Source organism: Ascidia mentula, chromosome 5 (genome assembly GCF_947561715.1).
Source record: "Ascidia mentula chromosome 5, kaAscMent1.1, whole genome shotgun sequence".
In the NCBI taxonomy this organism is placed as follows: domain Eukaryota; kingdom Metazoa; phylum Chordata; class Ascidiacea; order Phlebobranchia; family Ascidiidae; genus Ascidia; species Ascidia mentula.
This window is the reverse complement of record NC_138570.1, coordinates 20,555,573-20,568,600: the sequence shown is the minus strand read 5'-3', so window position 1 is coordinate 20,568,600 and position 13,028 is coordinate 20,555,573. Positions and strand designations below refer to the sequence as shown.

At 36.7% G+C, this 13,028-nt stretch overlaps 2 pseudogenes; one reads left to right on the top strand and one right to left on the bottom strand.

Moving 5' to 3' along the window:
* Positions 1–279: 279 nt before the first annotated feature.
* On the bottom strand, positions 280–4,480 carry LOC145903195 (uncharacterized; annotated as a pseudogene).
* A 4,039-nt stretch (positions 4,481–8,519) lies between these two features.
* LOC145903194 (GATOR2 complex protein WDR24-like) lies at positions 8,520–12,599 on the top strand (annotated as a pseudogene).
* The last annotated feature ends 429 nt before the right edge of the window (positions 12,600–13,028 follow it).

Below are 13,028 nucleotides of genomic sequence, written 5' to 3'. Positions count from 1 at the left end.
ATTTGTTATCATACTATAATTTATCAGATATTGTGCAGCAATTCAACAGCAACAAACTTACTCTTGTAAGGAAACAAAATACATTTACTCACACTAGTGTCAAAAATAACTACTTCAGAAATATCATTCAAAGAAGATACTTTAAAAATTCCTGCATTTGTAGAAAGGAAGGGCACTTTAAAAAACACTTCACATACTTATACCTTTTCACTATAAAGAATTTGTTATTATTACAATCCACAACAATGTCAACCACTTTTGCTATAGTATCATTATATCTTATAGTTGCATTGGCACGCGAGGCTGTGTTGAAAATACAACCTGAATGTAGTTTAGCCATTTCATAATGCTTTACTACTTTCTCATGAAAATGAGCCATTGCAAAACTTTGATCCGTTACTTTTCTGACACTTCCTCTTTCAAAGCCAATACTTTCCATTTTCATTGTCATAACAATATTTTCATTTTCATGAAAAGCGTGTGAGGCCACTTGAGACAATATCCAGATCGCACACAGTTTTTTAAAATTCCAAGATAGCTTTCAAATGGAAAACTACTTATCATGTCCAATGAACCATACATACAAAAATCATCCACTAGGTGCACAACACTATGTACATTGTAAGTTACAAATCCTTTACCATACAGAGAAGAGCACTCACAAAAAAATTTGTTAAGGAGATTTCCACACTCCAGCACATACTTATTGCCATGTTTTGATATTAAAAGACGCATAGCCACACATAGCTTTATAAAATGGCAATATTTCTTTTTTCCTATAATATTTTTGTCTTTCATGACAACCAAGCCAACATACAATAAAAAAGACGGAATTCAGATGCCTTCCAGTACGCAAGCTCAGACATGGGTCGCAACTTGCGATTGAACTCAATAGGGATATAATCCTTTATTTGATTGAGCTTTTCATCCAAAGTCTTAAGTGCATGTGTTGATAGCTTGGCTTGGTTTTGTCTGTATAAATTTGGATACAAATACATTAACACAGCTCATTAAATGTATATACACACATTAACACACAAAATTACCTTCTCATGCCACGCCACCAGGACAAAAGCCGTTTCATTACTCCTAAGCAGCAAAGATGCATATAATCCAATATGAATCCACTAACCATACTAACACCAAAGTCAGCTAAAATAGACTTTCCAACATGATGCTGTTTATGAATTTGTAACTTGAAGTCACTGTCAGACCTCAGAGTACAGCTATTCTCAAGCAAACAAACATGACCTGAATTAGAATCGTAGACACCAGTGGCAGTGCACCTCTCCCAGCTGTTATATCCAGAGTGTGATTTAATTCTCTTTAGGCTGCTTCTAGCTGGGGCATCACATACATAAACTCCTTTATTTTCCATGACAAAGACTTTGTTATTTGCAGTCATGGGATTTGAGAAAAGATGCTCGATATCATTTAAAATTGTTGTAGAAAAACATTCACATCAGGCATTTCTCTATTGCGCGATTTTTGCGTACAAAAGATTCCAGCACACAATGGTCTCATCTTCACTTGGTGAACACTCACCAAAATCGGGTAGAGCTTGAAATCAGGTGAATGTTTGAAAAGTGGCAAACCATCAATGTTAATCAACAATGTATACCTTACAGTTCCTCCTGTGTTTTTATAAGAATACAACAGCGCTTCGTGCAGAGCTCCTCTCCAATTTGCGAAGTGGACATATTGGCCTTCGAACATAGCTGTTGGCGACAAGTTAGGAGTTGGTAACAGAGTTTTCACAGATGTTGGCAATTCACCATGGATGGTGTTTAAAGCTTTTAGCAACCTAGAAACAGCTGCTTTTGGTACATTCAACTCTGTTAATGCCCATGTGGTTAATATATTAGTGATGTTGGGGTTTGGTTCTGTGGTAGTACTGCAGTAACTTTGTTCCACACTATTATTAACCACATGGGCATTTAAGTGATTACTTGGATCTATCTCAGTATCATTGGCACCAAAACGGCAATCATCAGATTCATCATCAGTTACACTAGAAGTTTCATTAAATCCACATTCATCATCAGTTACACTAGAAGTTTCATTAAATTCACATTCATCATCAGTTACACTAGAAGTTTCATTAAATCCACATTCATCATGAATAACCAAATGGTCAGCTTCCTCATTTCGTCTTTCTGGTTCTAAACCATTGCTCAAAGCCAGTTTTTCAGCTTTTCTTCTTACCCACTTTTGTTAGCTGACAAAGCATCATACTTTTTATAGTATGTGCGTCGACTTTTACGTCTTGACATAAATTACGATGGGCCTTAATTTGTTATTCTGTAGCCAGCCACACAAACTGAAATGTAATATTTATTCATGTTATGGTGATGTGACAAAACCAAATACAAGAATTAAATAAATATTTAGCTAACAGTACATTAATAAAGTTCCTATTTGAACTAAAATATTTCCTCAGTTTGAGGAATACAAATATTACTTCAACATTCAACCCACTTACCTGTTTATTCCAACACAAAAGTAATACAATGTATATGCTATCACTTTTACCCCTATTTCAAACATTAAACTTACATTATTGACCAACGGCAACGATTACAAAAGATTTTAAACTATGCTGACGACATCGCATCATCGCAATCGAAAACCACGAGGCAATTTTCACGCATCGTTAAACACAAAAATCAGTGATAGAAATCAAATCATACTGACAGTCCGTAACATCCTGTAATTTAAATACCGTTTTACAATTATTTGCATTGTTGAATAATTAAGCACCATCTTTAAAGTAACACAGGCCCCCTGAGGATTACATAATGCAATTCAACCGAAGCTGACGATTTTCGCTTTGTTTGGGGGTTGTTTGCCGGTAACAGGCGGTCTACACGTCATTGCTATGGTGACGTAACACCATTACACTTGTTAGTTAGCCTAATATGTCGAGACTATTAATTTTTGTAGGTATTGTACCAACCTTTAGCAAGCATCAGTATTTAGAATTAACAGCTTTCTTGGACAATTAGAGAAACACAGAAATGTTAACGCAATATGTCGGTAATTTTGTTTCCGACGAACCTTACTTGAACTTAGTGAAATATAACATCTATTTTGGCGCATCTTAACAAAGTCTTTAAATGTATCTCATCTCATGCACGAAATATGGTGGTAATATAGCTGACAATACATTATATACCCAAGACGTTTTCTTAGTTAGGCCACCACAGTGATAACACGGGTATGAAAACACATTAACGCACGAAATATCCACGAAATTCCGTTGATAAATCTAGTGAAACACCCCATATCCGCACTGTGTTGGTATTTCGGGGTTAATACAAGTGAAGGCAGACATGGCACGGTGGTATTGCAGGGATAGTTTCCGACTGGGTACCCGGAGGATCCAATTAAACTCTCATTTGCAGAAACCAGTAGTTTAGTGGTGGTTACGTTATAACTCTGGCAATCTACAAGGTACCTTAGTAATGGACGTCTATGGGAAGTATGTTATGAGGTAAAAAGCACACTAAAGATCCAATTGTTGTTTAACATTAAAAATGGATTTTCGTTAAATCAACCTTGCCAATGAACGGATATTCATGTTAAAAAACGAGTCCATTCCTTCGAATGTAATCAAACGCCCATTCCAGATCTCCTGTTCCTCCACCCTTTTCGTCACAATCAACTAATTGGTGTTCAGAAAGTTTGACCAATTCTCCGTTGTTTATCTTGTGATGGGATTCAACGGCTGCTACCTGCATATTCAAATCACAGTAGCTATACTAGTTAGGCATTTGTAACGAACGCTTACTGCACTGAATATCCAGCAAACGGGTAACTCAGTTCCTTGGTCTTGCACCGGTGTTACACAACCCTTGACCCTCCAGTCAATACTTTCAGGGTTGGGTTCCTCAATGCCAACATCTGGGTCAGTTTCTTGAGGTTCTTCACCCAGATTCGATGCTCCGAATAACAAGGGTGGTCTGTAACATTCTGCCACATTCCGATCGTCCATCCATGGGAGTTCATCGTTTTTCTGTGTTGAAATGTATTTAAACAAACGTTTACTCAAAACTTAGTTGGAAATCATTAGGTTAACAGGTTTCGCAGCCCAGGTATTGCAGTCTAGCTGTGTCAGCCACCATTGTATGAAACATTACTGCGTTGATTTGGACATGTGTTGTTTTTTACCCGATCGCTGAACTGTGTCAGTGAAATCCTGTATGTGAACTTTCCAGTCTTGAAATCTTCATTGTCTTCTTTCACTTCAGCTAAACTTCTTTCCCAAATACTTTTTCTTTCACGAAGTTCGTCCTCGTTTAAATATTGTTTATCTGCAAACCATCGAAATAACTGCAACATAACTATAAATGTTAAATCGATGTAAATTAAGAATGAAACCTATTAAAGCAATTTGGTGGAAACCAGGAATAAACTTACTGTATTTTGCGATCCACTCATTCCATACTTGATCTACGTCATCATCAAGATCGCCAAACATTGTTCAGTACGTTGAAGCAAAAAAGTTATGCCTACATAAACGTGCCAGTAGCCTATGTATTAACATGATAACGGTATATGATAAGTTATCACCATTTCAACGCCAGGATATACTATGGGTTACATCATTTTGCTGCGTATAAGTTTCTGTAAAATGTTTACTTTTTCTTGCAAAATTTGTTGACCTTTTCAAAACTAAACGCCTACCGGAAGTATTTGACAATTACTTTGCTCTTGCAATTGAGGTACATGGCCACGGCACAAGACATTGCACAGCAAATAACCTCTTCTTACCCCGTGTCCGGACCAAACGCGCCCAACGGACATTGCAATATTCTTGCGTTACAGTGTGGAATGACCTACCACAAAACATTAAAAGTTTCAGTTTAAAGTTATGCCTACATAAACGTGCCAGTAAGTATAAACATGATAACGGTATATGATAAGTTATCACGCCACGTCAGGGCATATTATATATTACATCATTTTGCTGCGTATAAGTTTCTCTGCATATACGGTGCAGCCACATTCCAACAATGCACAATATGGGGTGATACTACATTTGATAAACAAATCAGTGCTTTTTAATTAGCTAATCAACTAAATTAAATGTTGGAATAAATAACTTAGTAATTGCCGGAATAATTTAATCAACGCTAAACTACTGCTGTGCACTTTATCGCAAGTAAATAAACCAAGATCTTGTTTTGTTTGCTATCGATTTAATCATAAATCTTATCTTCTTTTCCGTGAGTAACAAATAAAATTTGACATACAAATTCTTGTTCAAATACAACAGCTTTGTACGCATTCACAACCGTACATAAAACTATGAGTCTCCACATTTGCTACTTGACGTCACATATCATTTACCAACTTCTCGCTTTCAACTCATTTTAACGCTACGCGATCAAAACAATTGATTGCAAAGCGAAACCGACCGCTGTTACGTCATTGAAGGAAATTACTTTGTATATATGTGGCTGATGCGATAGGTGTCGCTGGAGAGCACATCGAATGACATAAAACTTCTACATCGGTTAAAGCACCCGAGTCAAACAAACAAAAGAGCGATCGGGATTCGTCCACAGGATCTCGCGGGCTCGAATCCCTGTGTGGCAACAAGTAAATGAACATATTGCAGTGCGACGCATATGCAGATATTCACAGTACGTGTGACGCACTGATTATTGTAAAAGGCCGGGTTTTAAGTTACCCGACGCCCTTGGATATTCGAAACAACGCACCGAGGTGACGCGACGACCAGTTTGAGAACCATTAAATTACATCCTTAAATTCCAACGTTGGTGAGTTGATTGATCGCATGTATCATCATAATCATAAAATCCAATGTTTCTTTTTAACTTCTACTATAACTCAAATCGTTTCCACATAACGTTTCCTCAGTTCAATATGAAAGTAGACCCCTGTCCACTTCACAATAAGCCAGAGTTTCACGGTTTCTTAACTGATTGCTCGCAAAGTCAGCTAGAATAAGCTTAGTGACAAATATTAACCCTTGCAAACCTTCAGTGAATCTGCAAACTACTACACACTTAGCAACTGAATGCTGGTTGCGAGGAGACAGGGTGTGTTTAGTTTCAGTGGGTCGTAACCGTTACATAGAAGTTGATGCGTAACTTGAAACCTACACAGGGTTTCGCGTAAGGGGAGGTTCTCTTCGGACACAAATTTTGTTTCTATTTCTGTTTGGAAAATGTATTGTTATGGAAAGAAACAGATAAAATTATGGCATTACAAAAAATCCATAATTTTTTATGGCGTCAGTTAAAAGGCCCCTCAAGACCAACCATTTCTGATCATTAAAAATAGCTGACGTCACTATTTTTGCGAATTGGGAAATCCCCTATCGGTCCAGTGCAAAGTCACGTTTTTAGGAAAAAATGGAAACTCAGAAAAACAAATGAATGATGACTTTTAAGCTAAGCGTCGCAGAGAGTTTACCAGCGAGGTTTAATTCCAATGCTGTGAAAGCTTTTGTGTATTTTTTCTGATTTACAAAAGTTTTGTTTTCACGTTAATTTTAAATTTATATTATCAAGATTTATCATTATCATGTTTTAGGAAAAAATGTCAAATAATTTTGTGAAAATTTACCGATAATCCGCAAAATATTAATGAACTAATGCATTAACATATGAAAAAAACCTCTGCGAAATTAACGATCGCCGAAACAAAATCCTCTGAGCAAAAAACAAACTTTCCACTCTGGGATCCATGTATTGATTTGCTGTGGTTTGTCAACCATTTGTGAATTTTTTTATATATTTTATCTCTCAACCCTGTTGTAAAAGGTTATTAATTTTAATACAAATCCGATGGTGCATTTTTTGTCAACAAAATCTTGTAGCTAATTCTTAAATACGTGGGACAAAACTTTCTATGCATCCACTTTAGGTGGTTATACTTGGTACAATGACAAGTACCTCAATATCATTCCATGTAAATGGACAACTGTATACAGGTTTGTTGAAGCTTATTTGCAAAAAAACTTCTGCGTTTCTTTTTTTTAGCTTTTTAATGCATTTTTATTTAGTTAATTTTAGTTGTTGGCAACAGATAACACAAAAATGTGGACGTCCTTGTTAAAGATAGAAATAGAAATTATTAGTTGTTGTAAACCTATTTGTTTACTTCAGTTGATGATGTGGATCCAATGATGAGCCTGAACTCATGGCTCTGATCACAACCAGGACTCACTGGAACAAAAGTGATGTGTTATGAGGGAGGATGTGGATGTTGCGTGGTTGCCATGGAGAAAACTCCTGGAAAGATAGAAGCTGTAAACTCGGTGATTGTTGAAAGTTAAACTTTATGTCTCGGTTTGTTGTTTAATTATAACTGATATGCAGATGCTTCCTATTCATGAACTAATTTTACTGTGTTTGACATAAAAATGCATATTTAAAAAAAATTTATGTATTGACAAATGTATTTAGTGCCTCAGCCTGCTTGCTTCAGTGGACGGGTGCAGAGTAACAACTGTGGAAGGACTTGGGTCACGAAGAGATGACTACAATGCAATACAAACTCGTGTAGCTGAGATCGATGGTTTACAGTGTGTTTATTGCACTCCTGGCTTCGTCATGAATATGTACAGGTTCGCTTATAAATTAGAATACACAGAAAATTTGTGGTGGGTTATTCAGAGTATGTTTTTCTGACCTTTCAAACTCAACTGTGCTTATCATACAACGACAAATGTTTCCATTTTGTACAGGATATCGTCCCTTACTTGATGCAATGAAATCTTTTGCAACAGATGCTGACCCAAAACTGCTGAAAAAATTTTCAGACATTGAGGTACAACATGCATTAAGTTGTACAAACTTCCTGATTCCTTTTCTGTGACCAACAAATACTTTAAGTAAACAACATTGTATCTCAAGAAATGTTTAACAGTTTTTGTTTCCCAGGATCTTGAAAAGGATTTTTGTCATTAAAAATGCAACAAACGAAAGTTGGTGCAACAAAAAGCAACCAGGCTTGAATTATTTAATGGTGGAACTTCATGGATCCGACCAACTTCATTCAATGATTTAGTTGCAGTTCTCAAATCCCAACCAACTGCTCAAATAATTTGTGGAAACACTGCGTCTGGTAAGTCTAACAAGACAAATTTCTGTTTTTTTGTTTGTGATCTCATGATGATCCATGGGAAAATACTTGAACCTGCGGTATGTGTTAAAATGAAGGCAAAAATGAGGTACAATAAGTTTGGGGTCAAAACAAAGCTGTGATAATGATTAAAGTAATTGTGGTTATAATTCAACTTGCATTTACAATGTCAGAAGTTGACCCAAACTTTGATTTGTCTGTGGTAAGAATTTCTCACCCTATAACCTGAGTATTCAGGCAACTGTTTGTTTAAACAACAAACATCAATAAGTTTATATTGTAACATGTTGCTAGTCATCACCCAATAAAATCATATAGTTGAAATAATTCACTGAACCTAATATTTGACATGATCAACATTCCTGGTCATCAACATGTTAGTCCTAACACATAATTAGCTGATGAAAACTAATGGAGCAGTTGTAGCTTGGGATTTAAACACTCCTGGTCGTGAGAAGAAGCTCGCTATATTGTCTGAACATCGTCGCATGGTCACCAAAGTTTCACAACTCTGATGGAACTCTTTTGCTAAGTGGATCACAGGTGTTATATATATGTATGGTTTTTAAATAAAAATGAGTTTCTTATGTAGATGGGACCTGTCAAGACCGTTAGACAAGTTTGTTTAAATTTGCATTTTTATGTGACACAAGCCTTTTTCGCAATCAGCAAATCTTGTTCGGTGAAGTTTATTTTCGTGCTCAATGTAACTTGTAACACTTCTTACAGGAGCAGATCATGTACATTTTTCTGTAAGAAAATATATGCATCACAAGTGATATTTTGCTTTTGGCTGCATACAAGTCAAAGCAGAGTGTAAAGTTTATAAAAATATGTGTTTATTCAAATAACAAGCTTAGAAGCCATATTGTATCATTTGCTGTTTAAGGACGGAACGATGAAGCTGTTCGATTTGAGGAGAAGGGAAAGTACCTACACGTTTCAAAGCAAAGCTGATGGCGTGAGAAGTGTTCAGTTCAATCCTCATGAATATTTTATTTTTGCTGCTAGCTTCGATAATGGTTATGTACAAGTAAGTTTTAGGGGTGTGCTAACTTATTTAAAAATACCTGCAGCCAATTTTAAACTGAATCTGGATATTTAATGCTGTCATGTTGTGAAAATCCCCTCACTGTCATATTGTAACATATGAAACCATTTCAAAATCTATGTTTTTTTTGAAATAGTTGGTATGTCCTTCCAGTGAAACAGTAAACCAGTGCTTGTGATACTAAAAATGTTCCCAGTATAAATGCAAACTCAGCATTTTAGTGAGAAAAAATTAAAATATTGCACCAAAAGTTTTCATGTTAATTTTGGTTGTTGTTGTTACTAGATATGGGATTACAGGCGACCTACAGGTTACGTTCACCAGTTTATCGCACACAAGGGATCTGTGTATACTTTTGACTGGCACCCTGATCCAGATCATAAAATGACTCTTGCCACTGGAGGGCGTGATAACATGGTTAAGGTGAGTGATTGTAATAACACGAATAATTTTTTAACTCTGTTTTTGCACTGGAGGGCGTGTGAAAGGTGGTTTTCATGTCATTGCTAGTAATGGATCTAATCATTGTCCGTGTTAAATATTTGTTTTCCAATGTTTCCACTTGTCACATTCAAGGTTTGGTCGATTGAAAACAACAGGGAGAAAGAAATAAACAATGTTCCAACCATGTCGTCCGTAGCTTCCGTTAAATGAAGACCCCACCGTCCAGAGCAACTTGCCACTATATCTATGATGCTTGAATTCAGCGTGAACATTTGGCATCTGCATAGGAAATATGTCCCATTTGCTCATTTCCAGGTATGAATTATAATTGTAGTTGTATCAAACAACCATTTGTTTTTTGATTATTTTTCTGTTTAAACAATGAACTAAACATATTTTAAGGATCACACAGACAGCCCCTCTGGAATAGTTTGGAAAAAGTCTGATCCAAATTTTATTTTGTCATGTTCGAAAGATGGCCGTCTCATGATGCATTCATTACTTGACGCTATTTGTCCAGCTAAGCAGGCCATGAGTAGTGGACTTGCCATCAGCTCATGTGGTCATATCGCCTTCGCAAGTCAAGCCACAGCATCAACACCCAGGGCACAGAGTCCCACTGGTTCTGCTTCAAAACTACCAACAATATTTGGATGGAAGACTGGATCAAAAGACGTGATTGATTTGGACGGTTTGAGTATTTCCAGTCCTTCTTCGCCAGTTTCATTTCAAAGACAAAACAACTTTCTTAATTCCAGATCAAAGTTCAGAATATTTTCAAGCACCAAGTCTAATTTAAAACCAAGTTCTGACTTTGATGATTATCCCACTATGACAGACTCTGTTGTAGAGCAATTAACTCTTAACCAATTTAGGTTTGTTGCGAAAAAATATGTTTAGATGGAAGTGGGACAAAAATGACTTTCGAAGAGCTTTGCTCGCACAACTCTGATGTTGCTTTGAAAGGTGGATTCTGTAATGTTGCTCGGACGTGGAAATTGCTTGGAGTTTTTTTCAACAAAGAGATTCATTTGAACAAATCACAACCTGAAGTTTCAGAAAAGTTAGAAAAAGCAGAGGCCAAAAACAAAAGGCACTCACTCACTGTGAAAAAGGTGAGGTGGTTTTAGTGACGTAATATCTGCTACTGAATAAACAATTGTTGCAGATCTTCACCTTATAAGTAGTTGCGAAATGCCTGGTATGCAGAAAGTTGTAGGAATAGATATAATTATGCCATGTTTTTTTTATGGGGATGGAATCAAAGGATTCTTGTGACCATGGTTTGATGTTTAAAAAACAAAATGATTTTCTAAAGTTAAACCAGTATTTGTTCATAACATGGCATGGCAAATATTGATTATCACTAATTGTTGGACATGAATTTTACCAAGATTGCTTCTACACACAATAACTGATTTGTGTTTGCTGTAGGATGAACTGCATGGTTCACATGCATTGAATGGTTCAGCAAACCATGGTGGGGAAGCTGATCAACATTCTGATGATGGAAGACTTGAGGTAGAAGATTATCTCACTGATATCGCTCGAGGACGACAATCAGAACCTGATCTCTACATGACAGATGACGACCCTGGGTAGTTTAGAGATATTATTCTCAAATATAAAATCATGCAAAGTTTGTTGCAACACAATTGTGCAAAAACTATTAAAAGAATATATTGTCATGCTTTCCTGTTGCTGCATCCGCAACAAAATTCACGGTGTTATCTACAATTAAACACCAAGATGTCCAAAATTAAAACATGTAGTGGAAATTATAGTATGTAATCTAGTTTAATGATTTAGGTTTGGTTATGGTGGAATAACATCAGAAGCTGAGTTTTTGTCTGAGCACGAATATCTTGTTCCAACAGAAGCGTTCCAACAGAGAGAGGTGTGATCGATATATATAGATAGATAGGCCATAGTGTTTTGTGTTGCTAAACATATGGTTGCTGTGAACACAGTTTTAAGGTTGCACCACACCCTAAGTAATGAAAGATGTAAGAAACAATCTCCTGTCTTTTTCAGGACATCGAACTGGACGCGATATCAAAGTTTGGTCGAATAGATGCACCTTCTGGAATGAACATTGAAAATGAATCTGAAAAACGAATCCTGACTGCTCACGGTGGGAGGTGGCATGAGAAGGTCATTACCAAGGAGATGGATTCTTCTTCCTCAACATCTCCTGCTGATGAGGAGCTTAACATCTCAGATGGAGTCATCAGTGTGTGTCCCACTCTCTGGCCGGCTCCACTCGATTTAATTAAAGAAGAGATTGCCTGTCAGCAATTAGAGTGAGTTTGGCCAGTTCAAAACATTCCGACAAAACATCGTATTTTTGAAATTGACAAAGAAATGCAACGATTCATCAACAGCATATTTTTAATACAACAGAACTCACACTCACCAGACAATGAGATAAAATAATCTGCCAACTGCTTGTACATAGGTAAAAAGTCTTTACAAGAATGTTTATTCACTCAAAAATAGTTCTTGTGTTGAATTTATTTTTTTATTTTCTCAAAACATTCACAGGTCTCAACATGCTACATGTGTTGTATTCAATGTATTTTCAGATTTTTTGCTGGAATGAATGATGTGCAAAGTCCAGTGTGTATGCTGCTTGCAATGTCATCCTATCCATCCACATATAACCTTCCTATTGATGTTGAGACAGTTGATCATTGGCAAAACTCCTACCTTGATTTGTTGGCAAAGAACAGGTTATGGATACAACATGCTCAGGTGGAATAACTACTGTATGTTTTGTTTCAATTTGCAGTTAATTCTTTTCTTGTTAATTTTTTAGTTTTTGTTTTATGTTATGCCATTACCAATACAATTACTTTTAGTTTGAAACTTGCACAAGGACATCAACAGATTAAACTATTTTTCGCATTTGTTGATGAAAGTAATTTTCGTTCAGGTTGTAAAGCTGAGCCGAGTTCCTGCAATCCAATCTCTCTCATCCTCTTAAACTTTCACCCTGGGCTGCCAAGTCTGCCAACGACGAATGCCCCAGAGTAACCCCTGGTCATGTGACCGACGCATTGATGAGGAACACAAAAACAAACCAGTCACGTGTTTCTACTGTCAGCTTCAAGTGCGCGGACTCTACACATATTGTCAAGGCTGTAGCTTCGGGGGACATTCCAACTGTGTGACAACTTGGATAAAACAATGTCAGAAAAACGATATCCCTTTAACATGTAGATATCACTGTCTGTAAAATCAATAAAAATGAATGCAAGCTGATGTCTGGACTCGACCGCAGGCAAATACATGGTTGTTTATGGTTGTACGAAGTACTAACGCTGGAACTAGACAGGATCGCTCTACTGTGAAAACCCGTACTTGGCAACCTCATCTGCAATAGCCAACCTTCACATATGATATCGCGATATAT